We start from the raw sequence: 12544 nt of genomic DNA, 5'->3' as shown, positions 1-12544 counted from the left end.
AGGCTGTGAAAGCCTGCTCTGGCTCCTTCACCCAGTTCCCCAATGCTATTATTAGACCTAACCACGATGTATCCATTACAAGAGATTAGATCTTCTCCTTAGTCTCCCCAACTTTGTGTTCCTCAGTCTTTCTTATTTTTCATGACCTTGATGCTTCTGAAGAGGGCTTGTTGGATATTTCGTAAAAGTTCTCAACTGGATATCGTCTGCTGTTTTCTCATAGTCAGAACATAGGGATTATTAGAGAAGAAAATTAGGTGAAGTGCCTATCTCAGCATATGGTGTCAGGGTCCCTGATACACACAAGACATCACTGTTAAGTTCACCTTGATCCCTTGGATCATGTGGTGCCTGCCAAGTTTCTCTTTCTAAACCATAACTGTTAGAAGGGAATCTCTAAACCCTTATACTAAGGGAGGGGACTTAAGCTTCACTCCTGGAGGTAGGAATGTCAAGCAATTTATGGACCTGTGTTATCACACACTCACTATTATATTTTAATATAACTGACAGCTGAGATGCTTCTTGTGAAAAGTAGCTTTGGGGTCAATGCCCACAAAAACCCACATCAAATGATCAAGGCAGCATTTCCAAGAACTAACCATTCTATAAATTCTAAAGCTATACAAAGAATAAAATTTCTAAAAGTGAAATAATTCACAAGAAGAAAGTAATATGAAGCCCAAATAAATGAATGAATGAGTAATTCCCAGCTCTTGCTGAGTAACTATAGGTGGTTGTTAGAGAATTTTTGGCAAGAAGTAGGCAAGTGGAGTCTGAAAATAAATGTCGAAGATTTAGAAGTCTTTCTCGCCTCAGCATCCAGAAATGTTGAGGGGTTGTTTTGGAGCTATATTAATGACTGGAGAGTGCTGTGGCCTTTAGAGGGTGGGGATTAGAAATAATTAATGTTGTCTAAGGCTCAGGACAGTCCCACATAACAAGGAATATCCTACCCAAAATGCCAAAAGTGTCACCAATGAGGCACACTAAGCCCAAGCCCCTTCTTGTATCTCATTCACATTGCAATGCCTTGTCAATCCCAGAGATGAGGGAGTGGAAAATTTCAGACTAAAAGCTAGACTTTTAGAGCTGCAGTCCAGAACTTTTTATGTATAACCCAAACTGTCTCCATTGAAAATGTAAGGTTTAATATTCTCAGCAACAATTTAAATCTTGTGGGAATCCATTTCTAAGTAGATACAATATCTTCATTTTATTTGTGAGGTACTCTATTAAAGTATGAGTTGCCGCCAAAGAAAACACTGAGACATTTGATGAACTTGCATACATAGTAAGAGAGTGTCATTCCTTGATGATTGGGATGAGGAGAGTATCTGGGATCCCAGTTGGGTTGAGTTTAAAGCACCCCTCCCTATTTTTCTTTATAGCGCTTGCCTTCCTGCCCTCTACCAGTGTGCAGTGTATGCATTTATTTACTTGTTTATCTTCTGTCTCCAACCCCTTAGAGAGCAAGCTCCATGAGAAGGAAATTTGCTTTAGTTTACGGCTATATTCTATGACTCTCTAATGGGGAATACCATGTAATTCATGTTTGAACAATAGTTAAAGAGGCTTTAGGTAAAAATAACAATAGGGGTAAGGCATCCAAATTACCTCTTACCTGGTTTCTGGCCTCCTCTATTTTGCCAGAAATATTTTGCATATTTTTATGTAATTTATATGATGAAATAGTTATATTAAACTTAATACAGAATATATCATACTAATATTTCAAAATAGCTTTTTATCAATATTTTAATTTACATTTAATGAATAATTGCTATATAAACATATAGAAATAAAATATAAACATGAATTAAATTATAAGCATTATAATTATGTAATAAATTATTTCAACAAATGGCATCGTGCTACACAAAATACTTCTAATCTTTTTCATTTGAAAGTGCTTTTTTGAGATTTATCCTTTTTAAAAAAAATGTAGCTCTTAGCTCAGTGGTTGCCACCAGTAGGTGACATTGTCATTCAGGGGATACTTGGCAACTCCTAGAGCCATTTCTGTTTGTTTGTTTGTTTTTGAGACAGTCTCGCTCTGCCACTCAGGCTGGAGTGCAGCAGCACAATCTCAGCTCACTGCAACCTCCACTTTCTGGGTTCAAGTGATTTTCCTGCCTCAGCCTCTTGAGTAACTAGGATTACAGGCGTGAGACACCACACCTGGCTAATTTTTGCATTTGTAATAGAGACAGGATTTCACCATGTTACCCAGGCTGGTCTCAAAGTCCTGGCCTCAAGTGGCCCGCCTGCCTTGGACTCCCAAATTGCAGGGATTACAGGCCAGAAGCCATTTTTGATTGTCACAACTGTTGGTAGTCTTAATGGTCTCTGGTGGACAGATGCTAGGTTTACTCTTAAACATTCTACAATGTACAGAGTATCCTCATAACATAGAGTTATCTGGCCTGATCGTGCTGATGTTGAGAAACCCTGGGCTATTTCTTTCCTTTTATTTATTTTTTTGAAACAGAGTCTCATTCTGTAACCCAGGCTGGAGTGCAGTGTCGTGATCTCAGCTCACTGCAACCTCCGTCTCCTGGGCTGGTCTCAAACTCCTAAACTCAGTGATCTGCCTGCCTCAGGCTCCCAAAGGGCTGGGATTACAGGTGTGAGACACCGTACCTGGCTTCTTTCCTTTAATCTGTAGAAGGGTATCCCCTTGACAGCATATACCATATTTATTTTATCCATTCCCGTCCTGATGGACATTTAGGTTGTTCCAATTCTCCGCTGTGATGACAAGTGCGGAAAAGAGCATCCTCACCAGTGTCTGCTTGTGTGTGCCACAGGGTTTCTGGTAGCTGTGTTTTCTGTTCTAGGAATCACTTCCAAATGCCACTCCAGAATGGCTGTACTCTTTGCTTACACAGCATCTCCTGGGAGTCCAATTCCATGTGTCCTTACCAGCACTTGGTATTATTTAACTTTCACATTGTTGCCAATTTGAAGTTTAAAATAGTAGCTCATTTGTAAAATTTTGCATTTCCTGATTGCTAGTAAGACCAGACCACAGGAATCATTCACACTCCAAACATTCTAGAAAACTGGTGAAAATGTTTTTTGTCAAGCATGCACCACTTCATTTGGTTTTTCCCTACGTCTTTGATGTATATTATAAAACCACACATTTTAGAGGACTAGGCTTGTCTGTTTCTGCCAGTAGAGGTCACTGTCCCTCAGTGGTTCTCCACCAGTATGACTTTTGACCTCTCTACTCTCCCAGGGATTATTTGGCAAGGCCTGGAGCCATTTTTGCTAGTCAGGACTGTGAGTGTGCTGCTGGCCCCTAGAGGTGAGAGGCCAGGGATGTTGCTAAGGCCCTGCAATGCACAGGACTGTGACCCCCTGCCCCCTCCCTGCCCCCTCCCCTCCCCCTACCCCCTCCCCTCCCCCTTTTCAGTCCCCCCCCCCTCCCTCCCCCCTCCCCTCCCCCACTCCCCTCGCTCTCTCCCCTCCCCCAACCCCTTCCCCCTCCCCTCCCTTTCCCCCTCATCCTGCCCTCCCCACTCCCCTCCCCCTTTTCAGTCCCCCACCCCTTCCTCCTCCCCTCCCCCACTCCCCTCCTTCTCTCCCCTCCCCCAACCCCTTCCCCCTCCCCTCCCCTTTCCCCCTCATCCTGCCCCTCCCCCTCCCCTCCCCCATCACCCCTCCCCCATCACTCCTCCCCCTCCCCTCTCCCCACCAACAAGAAAGAACCATCTGGCCCAAGTAATAGTGCCAAGCTGGAGAAACCACGGTGTCGTCTTTGAAAGAAAGACTATGACAATCTCTATGGTAATAAAGACACCTATTAACAATGACACACATTTTATTGCAGAAACTGGGGAAACTGGGGAGAAGCATGCCTTTTGTCCCCAGGGAGAAGGCAGGAGTGAATTGGCAGGGGAAAGGGAAGGGTCTTGGGGGAGAGGGGAGGTGGGCCTGGGGCTCTCAGGGTGGTCGGCTGGAGCAGTGGGAAGTGCCCTGGTGGGGCCGGTGGCTGGTGTGGGGGTGGAACTGGGGTCAGCAGGCTGAAGGTGCTGAGGGCTGAAGGCTCAGGAGGTGATGGCAGGGGCCTGGCTCTCGGAGCCGGGCGGCAAGCTGGGTGTGCTCAGAGGCGCATGCCCCCCAGGCGAAACTCCTTCCGGGCGCAGGCAAGCCTGAGGTGTCGGGGCAGTGCTGCCCGCAGGCCCAGCGCTCCTGTGGTTGCTCTGCGACCGGGCCTCTGGCGGCCACACTTAATGCAGCGTGGCAGGCGGCCACCAGGGAGAAGTGAGACGATGCTGCATCTCTTCGGAGACACTGCTGGCTCAAAGTGGGGGCATCTTCTCAACAGCCCAGATCTGGGCACAAAGGCACGGGCCGCTCCGTTTCTCATCACAGCCTTGAAGGCCGATGGCTTGGGCGCCGGGTTACCTCTGCGCTCCGGCGGGGCGATTTTCACGGTCGCCAGGCTGTGGATGGGCTGGGGTTGGCGGATACTGCAAAGCCACTGCCTCATGAAGGCCAGGTGAGCCGGGGAGAAATCGGGCCAGACGTTGCTCAGCAGCTGCGGCCTGTTGGGAAAGCGCCTCCGGGCCTCGGGGATCGTCTCTCTCCGGATGCGGGTGTAGTCCCAGCCAGGAGGAGCGGTGGGGAGTGGCCGGGTGCGGTCCCAGCGGTTCCCATGGAAGTAGATGACCTTGCCCTGCTGCTGGGCCTGGGAGCGGATCAAGGGTCTGGACAGCCGGGAACAGTACTTCCGGGTCCGGCGCGCTTTCTGGGCCCAGGGCCAGCCCAGGAAGCGGCTCAGGTAGTTGCCCATGAGAGCGGGGCAGTGGGTCGGGCCTTCCAGTAGACACTGGGCTGCCAGAAGTTTCAGAAATCTGCGGTCAGGCCCAGAGACCAAGTGTCAGGGCTCAGTGACCAGTAACCGTTGGCGTAGAAATGTCTGAAAGCGCACGAGGCGCCGCGTGCAGGGTAGGTCTGGCCACGCCCATACCAGAGCCTCACGGGGCACAGATGCAGTGGGGGTACGTGGCGCCCCATGCCCTCTGGAGGACTAAGGCGGCTCAAGCTTCGGTCCTCCCCACTGATGGTCCCAGACACTTAGCTCTGGGCAGAGGAGCCTGGCAGCTGCCTCTACTTTTGAACCTGACCTTTAAAGGCAGAACGTAGAAGACTTTCTGCCACGTCCTGAAAAGTGCAAATACCTGTTGACAGAAGCGTGCTCTCTTTGATCTGTGTGAAAATGATCACAATATACTTGGATGCTCTTTTAAGGAAAAACATTCACCCATATTTGTCTAGGATGGCTGTTAATATCACTTTTTGCAATTTTGCTCTTATGAAAATGGTGAAAGCCATCAGGATTTATGTTTTAGTACCTGTAATGCTGGTTTTATGTTGACCCTCATATAATTTTCTGTGTTCATACATCCATGTATAGATAATCGTCTCTGAACACTAATGCCATTTCTGTTCTTCCATTTCTATTGGTAATCCTGGAGTAGAGTGAAGCAAATTTTCCACTAATAGCTGAAAAGATCTAACTTCAAAAACAAAGAATCCAAAGACTGCTTAGAAATGGTAGTGCATAAGTTTGGAGTCTGTTCAAGGTGGTGTGAAACAATCTTTTTTTGAGGACATTTCCCTCAAAAGCATGTGCAGAAGGAACATATTGAGCCTCTGGAATCCCAGAATTGGGAAGAGACAAAAAAGTCAGCAACCAATTGAAGATCCGGCAATAGATCTGGTCCAGACTGAGGCAGATGGGTGAATAGTAAATAGAACACTAAATAGAGCTTAATGAGGAAGCACCTTTAAATGCTTTTTGAGGTGAGAGGGGGCGAAGTGTTTTGCAATGTAGGGTTGGGGTCAGCCAGTAGTTGTGGGGTAATGAGATCCCTAACCTTCTCTTCTCACTGATGAATTCCTTTGTTTTGCCTGGCTCCTTATTTATGGAATGATTTCTAGGTATATGATTTTGAAAACCTAGAGATATTCTTATGGTATAATTTTCTTCTAAAGACAATTATCATAATGATTGAAATGACTTTTCATTCATATCTAATACGTCTGAAGATAATGGCATCAGAGTGGGTATAGATTTCTTTTCTTTTGAGACAGAGTTTTGGTCTTGTTGCCCAGGTTGGAGTGCAATGGTGTGATCTCTGCTCACTGCAACCTCCGCCTCCCGGGTTCAAGTGATTCTCCTGCCTTAGCCTCCCACGTAGCTGGGATTACAGGTGCCCACCACCACGCCCAGCCAATTTTTGTATTTTTACTAGAGACAGGGTTTCACCATTTTGGCAAGGCTGGTCTTGAACTCCTAACATCAGGTGATCTGCCTGCCTTGGCCTCCCAAAGTGCTGGGATTACAGTGTGAGTCACTGTGCCCGGCCTAGACTTCTTATAATGTATTTTTCTTTCCAGTGTCTATAGAATTCCCCATATCCTTTTAAAAATGCAAGCCAGTGGTTATTATTCTGTTTGTGGCTAAAGACTCTCTGACAAACCACAGTTTGGTCCTGGTGAGGTATAGGCAGTTATAAGCGAATCGCCATTAAATATGCCTTCTACTGGTTAATTAAGGTGTTGATTAGTTAAAAACCATTCTCACAGATGTTGAAGATGTCAGTTTCTTCTTTTCATACACCAAGAGGTACAGCATTTCAATGGTTAGTTGATATTAGGGATTAGCGTATATCAGTGGTGTTCAATAAGGTGTGAGTTTGCAATGGAGAGGGAAGAATGTCTGGAGACACTTTTGGTTGTCATGACCTGGGGAGTTGGTACTATAGGCAGCTATTGAGTTGAGGCCAGCGATGCAACTAAACATCCTGCAATGCACAGGACAGTCCCCACAACCAAGAATGACCTGCCCTGAATGTCAGTGGTGCTGAGGTTGAGACCCTTCACCCAGCTTTCTCTAATGTTATCTTATGTAATCATGATGCATTCATCAAACTAAGAAATTAACATTGAGTCAATACTATTAAGTAAACTCCAGACTTTAGATCACCCCAGTTTTCCTACTAGTATCCTTTGTTCCAGAACCTACTCCTCCTTGGTCTCCTTAACTCTTGAGTTTTTCTGCCTTGTTTTTCATGACCTTGATGCTTTTGAAGAGGGCTGGTTAGGTATTTTGTAGAAGTCCTTTTTCATTTTGGTTTTGTCTTTTTTCAAGATTTAGATGGGGGATACAAATTTTGGAGGAGGAATGCCATAGAGGTGACTGGTATTTAGGTTGTTTGCAAACAATGGTGCAAAGAATAACTATGTTTATGTATTATTGTTTAGGTCTGCAGTTTATGTGTAGGATAAATTCTGTTTGGTAAATTGCACTCTGATAGCTACTATAATAGTACTAACTTATCGTTTTATCTTCCTTTGATATTGTAATTAACTGTTAGTAAAACAACATACTTTTTAGTTTATTATATCTTTTTTTTTTTTTTTTGAGACGGAGTTTTGCTCTTGTTACCCAGGCTGGAGTGCAATGGCACGATCTCGGCTCACCGCAACCTCCACCTCCTGGGTTCAGGCAATTCTCCTGCCTCAGCCTCCTGAGTAGCTGGGATTACAGGCACATGCCACCATGCCCAGCTAATGTTTTGTATTTTTAGTAGAGACGGGGTTTCACCATGTTGACCAGGATGGTCTCGATCTCTTGACCTCGTGATCCACCCGCCTCAGCCTCCCAAAGTGCTGGGATTACAGGCGTGAGCCACCGCGCCCGGCTAGTTTATTATATCTTTATACATGTGTCATTACCACCTACCAGTAACACATGAGGCTGCCCATGCTCCACACTTGTACCAGCACTGTGGGCAATAAAATTTTGGAGTTTCTGCTAATTTGATAAGTGAAAATTTGTATTTCAGTGTAGTTTCATCTTGTTTCATTGCTTCATTCAGCAAGGTTGAAAATATTTTCACATGGTTTTGGGCTTCTTGTTTCCTTAACTATAAACTGTCTGTTTATACCATTTGCTGTTGATTATTAAAAAACTAATTTCTAGAAACTCTTTACATATTAGGGCAATTAACTCTGTTTTGTTCACTATAATGTCTCAAACACCTAGAAGAGTAGCTGGCATATAGTAGGCATTCAATAAATAGTAGTTAAATGAGTGAATAGAATTGCAAATGTTTTCCCTGTTTGTCATCTATCTTTTGTTTATGGTGATTTTCATCAGAAAGGATTTTAAAATTTTTGTATGCAGTTTAATTGCTAGTTGTTTTCTTGATTACTTCTGGGTTTGATTTATACTTAGAAAAGCTTCCTCCATTTGCATGTATGAAAGAATCTTCCTATGCTTATTCTTGTACTTTTATGGCATTTTTTTACCTTTAAGGTTTTGTTCCATCCGGAATATATTTTTGTCAGGATTGAACGGTGGATCCAACTTTTTCTCCTAAATGTCTGCTCAGTTGTCCCGCAATACCATTTACTGGATTTATCTTTTCCTGCATTGAGCTGAGATGCTATCTTTATCATAAAGTAAATTCTCATGTATTTGGCCATTTTTCTGAACAATTTTCTTCCCTTGATTTATCTTTCTATTCATGTGCTAGTGTCATACTATTCAATTATTGTGGCTTTAAAGTCTTATGGGTCTAATCATTCTTTATTTTCTCCTTTAGAATTTTTCTAGCTATTCATGTTTATTTGCTTTTCCACATGAACTCTAGAAGTGCTGTATCTAGTTTTAAAATTCTGTTGGTATTTTTATTAAAACCATATTAAATTTATGGAATCACAACTTAAGGAGAATTGACATCAAAGGTGCCTTTATGGTATTTTCCTGTTTAAAAACAGGGTATGAATTTTATAAATTTAAGTCTTCTGTGTCCCTCAGAAATGTTTTATAGTTTTCTTGTTAATATTTTATGTTGTTTATTCACAGTATTTTAGTTTTTTAGTTTCTATTTCTTCTGTTATGTCTTCTAATTGTGAGTTATATATGTCAAAGGAATTGATTTCTATAGATTAACATGGTACTCTACTAATTGCTGAATTATCTTATCTTTGTAGGAGTTTTTAGTGTTTCTCTAATGTTTTTTATCTTTTTTGGTCTAACCTTATTGGCCCCTGCCAGAGGTTAATTCAATTAAATTTAATATTTAGTATGCTAATAATAGTGCAGTTAATGATATCCTTTCCACATTAAACATACTATTTATTTTTGAGCTGAGATAAATCTACTTTATCCAGTTAGGGAATTCTCCATTTCTGTTCTATTAAAAATTTTTTTAAAAGAGATGGTGAGTTTTATCTAATGTATTTTGGGAAATCTACGGAAATGATCATATATTTTTTCACTTTAGATTTGTTGATGGGATGAAATCCATTAATCGTTTGTATATAATTCTTAGTACTGAATAATTTTTAGATTATTGGAATAAACCCTACCTGGACAAAGTATATATTTCTTCTAAAGCACCGCTAGATTCTATATCTAATATTTTATTTAGCTTTTTTTTGTTAAATATTTTTCAGAGATATTGGCCTATTGTTACCTTTTTGGGTAGAATGGTCTAATCTATGATGGGTTTTAGTATCACTGTTATCCTAGCTGCATAAAAAAGAGGTTGGAAGCTTTTAGTCAATAAAAATCCAATATGAACAAGTAAATACAGTTATTATTATAGTTTAGTTTACGAATTAAACAGGATTTTGTGTGCTCATGTAGTAACCACCACTTAGACTTAGTTTCTAAGAGAAAAATAAATCCCAAGTTTCAAATGACTGATTTACAAGAAAATTTCTGGATGAATATTGTTGGATTCTGTCTTTATCCTGAGATTCTATAGCAAAACTTCCTTAAGGATTTTAAAGGATTTTGAATACACCCATTTCCAGCCTTCCTTTTTTGATTTAAAAGGGTCTTAATTTTTATAGAGAATCTACACAATGCATGTATAATAAAAACATATGTCACTGTCAAATATAGATATAAAAAGCTTATGTTATTCTATGTTTTAACTCCTCTCTAGCTAATTTGAAATATCTCTAAATTCATGTCCAAACTGAGACAAGATGTTGGTACCCTTCAATAAAAATGTATAAGTATTACAAGATGTTAAAACTGATGTCACAGTCTGAGCCCAGCCTTGTTTTAAAGGGGGAGACGAGGATTTCCTTAGATGAAAATTGTGGAGAGAACATACCTGATCATGATCAACCTCTACTGGCTGCTTCTTAATGATCCAGGTGATGGAATCAGTCAGGGGTGAACAAGAGTGATACTGGATCTACTTGTGTCTAGTAATCTAGACAGATGGGCACCAGGCAGGAAGTACCAAACGACCCAAATTCCATGAGAGTGCCCTGGCCAAGACACTGAGTCACTGAGTCATTATCTAGAAGTGAAAACCACTCAGGAATCCGACGACTAGGTGACGGTCCTCAAGGAGTATCTGGGGATCAGCAGTGGTCCAGAGGCGCTCCAGGCCCTTCTGGACAGCTACCTGAAGAATCGCTTCTTAGGATGGAATCATGCCCAGGCTTTGTTTCTGCAATTAACTGTGTATTTTTTATATTCTCCAGCGGGAAAACAGCCAAAACCATTTGATCTCTCAATTCTAGTAAGGATCCAGCAGGTAGTCTCCTTAGTATTGCTGGGAGGTTTTAGACAGTGGCCAGTGCACAAAAGAGGCGGCTTCACTTCTTTAAGGGAGACTGAGAATTGTCCTTTAAAAATGAAATGCAGAAAAACAAATAACCCCATTAAAAAATGGGCAAAGGACATGAACAGATCCTTCTCAAGACATACAAGTGGCCAACAAACATGAAAAATGCTCATGATCACTAATCATCAGAAAAGTGTAAATCAAAACCGCAACGAGATACCATCTTACAACAATCAGAATGGCGATTATTATTACAAAGTCAAAAAACAACAGATGCTGGTGAGGCTGTGGAAAAAAAGGGAACGCATATACACTGTTGGTGGGAATATAAATCAGTTCAGCCACTGTGGAAGGCAGTTTGGAGATTTCTTAAAGAACTAAAAACAAAGCTACCATTCAATGCAGCAATACCATTATTGGGTACAAACCCAGAGGAAAATAAATCATTCTACCCAAAAGATGCATGTACTCATATGTTCATTGTCACACTATTCACAATAGTGAAGACATGGAATCAACGTAAGTGCCCATCAGTGGTGGACTGGATAAAGAAAATGTGGTAATAGATGTACTATGGAATACTACACAGTCATAAAAAATGAAATCATGTCCTTTGTAGCAACATGGATGCAGCTAGACGCCACCATCCTAAGCAAATTAATGCAGGAACAGAAAACCAAATGCTGCATGTTCTTGAGAGAACTAAACATTGAGCACATAGATATAAAGATGGGAACAACAGACACTGGAGATTACTGAAGTGGGGAGTGGGTTTAAAAAACTACCCACTGGGTACTATGCTCATTACCTGAGTGATGGGATCTATACCCTAAACTTCAGCATCATGCAACATACTTATGTAACAAACCTGCACATGGTACCGCCATATGTAAAACAAAAGTTGATAGAAACAAACAGATAATGAAATGCAGATCAGGAGAAGCCAAAATCCTGTACTAAAAGGGGAGAGAGGGAAAAAGAGGGAAATGGAGAGAAAAGGAGAGGGAAAGAGGTGGGGACCATAGGGATACAGTGGGGGATGAGAGGGAGAGAGAGAGAATACATGGGCTTCCAGAGAACAGCCCTTTGAGATTCTGAATATTGAAGAATTAATCTTGGGGGGCTGGACAAAGGCATCCGACCTGAAGGATGTGGATTACTGTTCTTTCCAGCTGGACAAGGCAAGTTTCTGTAGAATTGCTCTCTGCTCCCTGCCTGTGGGAGGGTAGCTAGAGAAAAGAAGACTGCTTTGGGTGTGTTCACAAAGACTTAGAAGGAGCTGGTGTCAGAAACAGAGGCGGGGACAGCAATATGTCTCTGAGGCCCCAAGTCCTCAGCAGCACTGCAGCAAAACCAGAAAGCTCACTGCCCACCCACATGATCACTTCTGCCCCCTGCAATGCGACCCAAGGCCAGGGTCATTCATAAATTACAGGCCTCCTTCTAAGGCAATGTTCAAAGAGAACCAGAATACAGTTCACCTAGTTAAACTTCCTGATTCAAAGTGCCTTGATAATGTCTCCACTCTGAGATTGAAACATAAAATATATTTCAAGCAATTTAGGAAAAAATACTACTCCATGCTTAGTTGATAGCATGGTATCCACCAATTTCTATAGCTTTTTACGATGTTTGCCTAGCTTAAGAACAACAAATAAGAAAACATTAAAAACAACGGACATCTCACTGTAGAACTGGAACGAAATAGGAATTAAAAAAATATGTTTGCCTAGCTTAAGAACAACAAATGAAAAAACATTAAACACAATGGACATCTCACTGTAGAATTGGAATGAAATATGAATTAAAAAGACCATCTGGTGATTACCTAAAAACAAATTAGTCTGAAACCGCTTACACTGGCAATTTAGAATGTTACAAACATTGCTGAATTAAACTGGACAGAGAACACATGAGCAGGCTGTCCA

The 12544-nt window shown here is 42.0% G+C and overlaps 1 protein-coding gene across 7 annotated transcripts in view; it reads right to left on the bottom strand.

Annotated features, from left to right (window-relative positions):
* Positions 1-12544, bottom strand: part of CA5B (carbonic anhydrase 5B) — a 131684-nt gene that overhangs the window by 101192 nt on the left and 17948 nt on the right. For all 7 annotated transcript variants that reach the window (XM_032285968.1, XM_032285965.1, XM_032285966.1 and 4 more), the window contains one exon: positions 10155-10677. The gene's annotated coding sequence lies outside the window, so the exon portion shown is untranslated. The remainder of the gene's footprint in view (positions 1-10154; positions 10678-12544) is intronic.

The sequence above is a fragment of the Sapajus apella genome, unplaced genomic scaffold (assembly GCF_009761245.1).
Source record: "Sapajus apella isolate SASKATOON/1434 unplaced genomic scaffold, GSC_monkey_1.0 scaffold17, whole genome shotgun sequence".
Lineage (NCBI taxonomy): Eukaryota > Metazoa > Chordata > Mammalia > Primates > Cebidae > Sapajus > Sapajus apella.
This window is presented reverse-complemented; position numbering and strand designations above follow the sequence as displayed.